Below are 7,418 nucleotides of genomic sequence, written 5' to 3' on the forward strand. Positions count from 1 at the left end.
AGGGCTGTTCACTTTCCACCACAATAAAATATCAAAATCTTCAACAAATTCTTCATTAGCCTCAGCTAGATACTTATCCAACTCAGATGTTTTATCCTCACCACAAATTTCCAACTCACGTTTTTTATACAAAGCTTGCATTTGCCTTTTCATTTTTTGTTGTGGTTCACCAATAGAAACATGTGTTGACACACTCGATTGGCTACAAGTACTATGTAGTGGAGGCTTATACTCATCAAACAATTCATACAAAGATTCCTTCAACTTTTGCATCATTTCACAAGCTTTTTCAGAACTAGACATTTCACTAAGTGCAAATTCAAGATACTTTAGTTTTTGTCTAGGATCTAAAACACAAGCAACAAACATAAGCAAATTCATCTTATCAATATCACCCCAATACTTATCATACTTCTCTTTCATCTTGATGGCCATAACATTGAAATCAATATTACTATTTAACTGAGCATCACGTAAAAGAATATCAATTTCGGAAAGCTCATCAAAAAAATTATTGGACGTGACATATGAAGTGTCAGATATACGCAAAGTGACTTCATAAAAGTGTTCCAAGAAATCCCTCAAGTTTCTAACATTATCCCAATCATCCACACTAGGCCAACCCTCTCCCTTTTCAAGTTCAGCCCTAAAATTTGTATCTTGCTCCTCAAATCTCTCAAAAGCTCTCTCAAAGTTCTGAGCAGTGTCTAACATTAAGTAGGTCGAGTTCCACCTAGTACAAACATCAAGACACAACATCTTCTTGCACTCTATCTTTTCCACCACAACACACTCCTTAAACTTTTGTAATCTAGCTGGAGATTGTCTCACATATCTAACAGCCCCCCTAACACTTTCAACAGATTTATTCATTTCCTTTAAGCCTTCAACAACAATCAAATTCACAATGTGTGCCATGCATCTCATATGAAGATATTTACCATTTTGAACTAAACCCCTCGAGGGTTAAATTTCTTTCTCAAATAACCAATAGCAACATCATTTGAACTTGCATTATCAACAGTAACAGTAAACAACTTATCAATCCCCCAATTCAACAAGCATTTCTCAATCACCATCCCAATGGACTCACCCTTATGACTAGAAATTGGACAAAAGTTTAAAATCTTTTTATTCAATTTCCAATCGTTATCAATAAAGTGAGCAGTGAGACACAAATAATTAACTCTTTGCAAAGATGTCCATGTATCAGTAGTTAAGCAAACTCTAGAACAAGAACTTCTCAGAAGTTGTTTTATCTTGACCCTTTCATCTAGATACAATTGATAAACATCCCTAGTCATAGTAGTTCGTGAAGGAATATGAAACCTAGGACATGCCACAAACATAAATTTCTTAAAACCTTCACTTTCAACAAACTTGAAAGGTAATTCATCAATCAAAATCATTTGTGCTAATCCTTTCCTACATGCTTCTTGATCAAATCTCTAAGTTGAAATATTCCCTTCCCCCCCTTCAACTCCCTTTCTAGGTAAAACTAGTTGTCCTTGACTAGTGTCAACAACATTACTAGGATTTTTCTTACATGAACCAATATGATATTTCAATGACCCCGTACCATTTTTTTTCATATCACAACAAAATTCCTTTTCACAATAATTACATTTAGCCTTACTTGCACCCTCACTATTAATAAACTTAGTGAAGTGAGACCAAACTTCTGACCTTTGAGGAGGGGCTTTTCTTTTCCCAGTAGTCCCCTTTGTTTGGATTGAAGCTCCAACTCCCGAATTTTCAGAATCTATCGAAGTAGGAGGTGTAACACTACCCTCAATAGATGTTGGTTTGGTTGACATTCTGCAAGATCAAGAGCAGCATATACAAGTTTAGTTTAACCCATTACAAAATTAAGGTTTAGATGAATAATTAAAGTATCAAACATATACAAGTTTAGTTAAGATATCAAAACACTAAAATTATTAAATTTATGTTATGGTTTCTAGATATATGTTGTTCGCATCTACCAAGTTAGAGAAACAAGCCCTTTAAAATCGGTAAGAAAAGCTTTTCTATGCTAATTTAAACAAGTTTTTTGAATTATGAGTGAAGGTAGGTAAGCTGTCTGTTTTTTGCAGCTAAGTGACTTGGAAAAGATTGGTCTTTCATCAAAGCAGGTTTAGAACTTGTTCAGCAGAGCTGCAAAAGGAATTATTGAGTGAACAGAAATTGCAATTTAACCAAGATCCATGTTGTTTTTCATTGCAATGTTCTGAGATTAATGTAATCAGTATGTTGTGGTCTGTCACTTCAGAATTGCTGTATTAGTATCATGCAGTACATTAATTATTGTACTGCTAAGTTAGTTTTCTTAAAATCGTTTCAGACTTGTTGTCCTAGTATCGTGCTAGTACATTAATTATTGTATAGTTGAATTTTTAGAAAGAGTGAAGTAGAATGTCTCAATTTTCAACAAAAGTTACCTGGTCAAATCGATTCTGTTGTAAAATTATGTTGAAAATGAAATAAGTTGCAAATTAATTAAAAAATGAAATCGATTCTTACATTAATTACAGCCAACTGATCATTTTTTTTCTTACATTAATTATAATATACATTAATTACAATATATTCAATAATTTAAATTTTAATATTTATTTATTTTAGGATCATGACTATTAAAAAAAATTAACTCATTAATGATCACAGAAAATTATATTTAGTGGCTTTCTCAATGTCCTTAAAAAGGAAGGGCTTTCTAAGCTAAGTAATTAAAACAATTAACTATATTTATTGGGTTAGAAAAAAAATGCTGAAGGAATTTAATTCAATTCACCGAAAAATTTAAAACCAAAAAAAGATATACCCACAAAGAGACAAAAAAGATAAACTGAAAATTTATTTATTCAATTCGTGGAGCCTGGAGGTTTAATGGAAAGCAACCAACATTTGGTTATTTCAAAAGCGCAGGGAGACAAAATGGAGAAAGACAAATTTTAGGTAAGGTTTCTAAATTTTTCGTTGTATACTTGTATTTGCAAGATGATTTGTGCACTGGATGTTTAATATTTTTCATGTATGTTTACCATTTTTACTGTTTAGGGTTTTTTTTTACATAGCTGCTTGTAAATGATTAATTACATAATATATATACCTTAAGTGTTCATATGTACAAAAGAAGACAGCAATCATGGATATCATTGGTTAAGATGAAGTTAGAAGAAAGCAAACCTGGTACTCAGTGACTCCGGCGACTCCCGATTCTTCAATCGAGTGTTGACTGAGCTTGAGAATGTCGGGTGTTGGGTGTTAAGACTGAGGCTGAGATTCAAGGCTACCGGCTATGGCCTACGGGTGTTGGGACTGACGGATTGTGTGTGTGAGTCGTGAGAGTGAGAGTGACTGAAAGTGAAAGTGAAAAATGAAAATTGTGAAATTAGGGAGAAGAGGGGTGTTGTTTGCTGCTGCCTGTTGAGATGAGAAATGGACCAAATGGTAATGGACCTATCTGGTAAGCCTAAGAGAAAATTGGGCTGGATTTAAATTGGGCTGGGTTTTAAATTGGGAGGGAGTAGGCCTAGGGTGTAAATTCGGTTTACCCGAATTTTTTCGATTAACCGACCCGTGTCGAACCGATTTAACCGTTAACCGAACAAACAAAAAAACCTTAACCGACCCCCGACCGAATTTTTTCGGTTAACCGACCGATTAACCGAACTCGGTCGGTTAACCAAAAAAATTCGGTTTTAACCGACTAATGCACACCCCTAACTTTGACCATGGTTGTCAAAGCCATTTGTTTTGTAAAATGGGTCGACTTTAATTGTGAAAATGAAAACGAACACGGGAGTCGCCACCAATCCTTTTTGATGAGGTGTGATCGGATCACCTTGAAAAGTGATTATTTTGAATAAACGACTTGATTTATTAAAACAACGATTTTGGTCCATGAAATTCAAAAAGACGAGTTCGGGAGTCAGTTACGTACAGGGAAGGATTAGCACCCTCATAATGCCCAAAATTGGTACCTAGTTGATTAATTAGCGTCTTAATGTCGAAAATTGAAGACTTTGAAGAGATTTTTAAAATACGATCTTTTATTAAAACGCTAAATGTTTTTGAGAAAAGGGCGTATTTCATGTTAATCAAGAACGAGAATTACGTCTTGTAAGTTAGGACACAATGTCTTGAATTCCCAATACGAGAATACATGCCGAAAAATTTACTTATTTGAAAGACATTCGATTATCTCAGTTTTAGAAAAGACCATATTCCGTAAGTTAGAACACAATCTTTTATTAATTCCCGAGATTAATAAAAAAATTATGCTTAAAAAAAGGTTCGTGTATTTGGATTTATCGAGAAAATCAAAACCCCGTAAGTTAGGGTACGACCTTCTCGAATCTAAATATGAAGTTTTACTCATTTAAACAAAATTTTTGGCATATCGAGTAAAATGCAAGACGAAGTTGTAGTAAAAATGCAAAAATAAATTACATCGTTAACATGCATAACAGAATAATAAACGCGTTAATACGGATAAAAGTAGAAAAGACGAAAATTGAATAAAATAAATAGAGCAACCAAGCTAATAAAAAGAAAAAAACAAAAAGTAATATATATATATGTTTATATAAAAAATAATAGTGAACAAATAAAAAAATAAATATTATATAAATTAAAAATATAATAATGACAATGATAATGATAATGATAATATTAATAATAATACTAATAATAAATAATTTAGATTTTAAAAAAATAAAAATAAAAAGATATAAATAAATAAAACAATATAATAAATTAAACGTGTTTAAAATATTTAGGTAAATAAATATAAAAAGAAATATAATAGAAATAATAATGTGAAACTAATTAATTAAATAAAATAGTAAGTAAATAAATAAATAAGGAAAATAATAATGATAATAATAATGTTAAATTAATTAATTTTAATTATAAAATAGCAAAAATGATAAAAAAAGGACTAAATTGAAATTAAAAAAAGGAAATTTGGGGGCAAATCAGAAATAAATAAGAAGAAAAATGACCAATTTCAACGCGCGAATAACAAGGAGGGACCAAATGGCAAAAATCCCCACCCTCCAAAACGCACAGCTTTAAGGTGGACCAAATTGAAAGCCGAAATAAATTATAGGGCAAAATTAAAAAAGGACAGAAACCTGATTGTAAACCATAAAACAAGCGGAAGGGCTAAAAGAGAAAATAGCCCATCAAGCAAAAACACGCGGATCCTCCTAGGCGGGTCGGGTCAACGCGCGGGTCAAGGGCGAAACGACGTCGTTTTGGGCGTTTAAGGCTAGCCTCAAAACGACCTCGTTTTGAGTGCCTATATAAGTAAAAATTTTAAAAGATAAATCATTTGTTTCATGTTTTCAAAAAAAAAAGCTTCTTTCTCTCTAATTTTCCTCTGAGTACTACGCAGAATCCGGCGAGGAGAGCCGCCGTGGCAGTCGTCGGTCACTGGCGACGGCACTGCCATTTACGGTGGCCATAAAAATAAAAAAGTAAGGTTTTTTTTATATTTTGATATATATTTATATGTATATGGTTTTTTTTTTAAAAAAACAAAAGGAAAATGAAGAGATTTTCGAATGTAAATAGTTTCGGAAATAAAAAAATGACCTTTTGCGGTCTAAGTTGTTTTTTTTTATCTACTGTTTGTTCTTTATGTGTTTGAATCTGTCTCTTTTCTTTTATTTCAAAAAAAAATCCTCTCCCCTGTAACAATCGATTTATCATGGCTTTTATAGCCATTTTTACAAGGTTTTTTTAATTTAATTGTTGTCACTTCTTGTAAGCAAGTGGGTGAAGCAGGTGGTAGCAAGTGCGGCACAACAGTGGCAGTGGCAGACGTGCGGTGGCTAGGGGTCAAAAGACCCTAGATGCGGCGCACCTAGGGTTATGTTCGCACTTAGGGTTAGGTTTTCTTTTTTGCTTTTTTTTTTTGAAAATAGGTTAAGGTTTTTGGGATGCTTTTTTTTTAAATTTTTTTTGGGCCTGTTATTTTGGGTTTGGGCCATTTGGTTTAGTTTGGCACTGGTTTCAGGTAAAATTAGGTTACTACAGCTGCCCCTCTTTGCTCATTGTCGTGTAACGAGAATAAAGCAAAGACTTTAAAAGGGTCAATTTTGCCTGGTCTTGTGGAGTCTCGACTTGTTATGGTGTCTTTCTTCTTCAGGTAGCTCTATTCCAGTCCATTGCGTCTTGTTGCTTCGATCCACTCCACTGCAACTTCAGAGAGATACGACTTGTAGCTTCAATCTACTCTGTCACAACTTCAGGGGGACGAGATTTGTGGTTTTAGTATGCTCCATTGCAACTTAAGGGAGATAAGACTTGTAACTTCAACCTGCTCCATTGCGACTTCAGGGAGATAAGGTTTGATATGATAAGATCCGCTATCTTGAGTGTACTCCACTACAACTTTAGGAAGATAAGACTTGTAACTTTAACCTGCTCCACTGTAACTTCAGGGAGATAAGGTTTGCTATGATCTACTCAACTGCAACTTTAGAGAGATAAGATTTGTAATTTATAGCTTCAATCTGTTCCACTGCAACTTCAGGGAAATAAGATTCACTTTCTTCAGTCTACTCCACTGCAACTTCAAAGAGATAAGACTTGTAACTTCAACCTGCTCCACTGCAAATTCAGGGAGATAAGGTTTGCTATGATATACTCTACTACAACTTTAGAGAGATAAGATCTGTAATTTATAGCTTCAATCTGTTCTACTGCAATTTCAGGAAAATAAGATTCGCTATCTTCAGTCTGCTCTACTGCAACTTCAGGGAGATAAGACTTGAAACTTCAACCTACTCCACTGCAACTTCAGGGAGATAATGTTTGCTATGATAGATTTAATCTGGCCTACTGCAACCTCAGAGGTATAGGATTTCTAGTTTTAATCTGCTCTACTGCAACTTCAGGGAGATAGGATTACTATGATCTGCTCTATTGCAACTTCAGAGAGGTAAGATCTATAATTTGTAGCTTTAATCTGTTCCAATGTAACTTTAGGGAAATAAGATTCGCTATCTTCAGTCTGCTCCACTGTAACTTTAAGGAGATAAGGCTGGTGGCTTCAATCTGCTCCATTGCAACTTCATGGAGATAAGATTCGCCATGATGACTTCAATCCATCCCACTGCAACTTCAAGGGTATAGGATTTGTGGTTTCACTGATCTGTTCTTTGAGGAACATGACCTGTAGAATCTATTTTATGGACCTATTTATGCCTAGTGATTAGGATGTCATGTTCAGAATGAATCAAATGCTCCTAACTAGATTTGTATGAATGATATTTGCATGAATGCAGAGTGTCATTTTTCGAGAATGATCCTTCTTTAATGCTTAGGTTGTCGTTGCTCGTTGTTCATCAAGGTTCTATCATTGATGTGTTACCATGCCTTCTCGTTCAGCTGGTATCTTTAAT

The sequence above is a fragment of the Gossypium hirsutum genome, chromosome D02 (genome assembly GCF_007990345.1).
Source record: "Gossypium hirsutum isolate 1008001.06 chromosome D02, Gossypium_hirsutum_v2.1, whole genome shotgun sequence".
Lineage (NCBI taxonomy): Eukaryota > Viridiplantae > Streptophyta > Magnoliopsida > Malvales > Malvaceae > Gossypium > Gossypium hirsutum.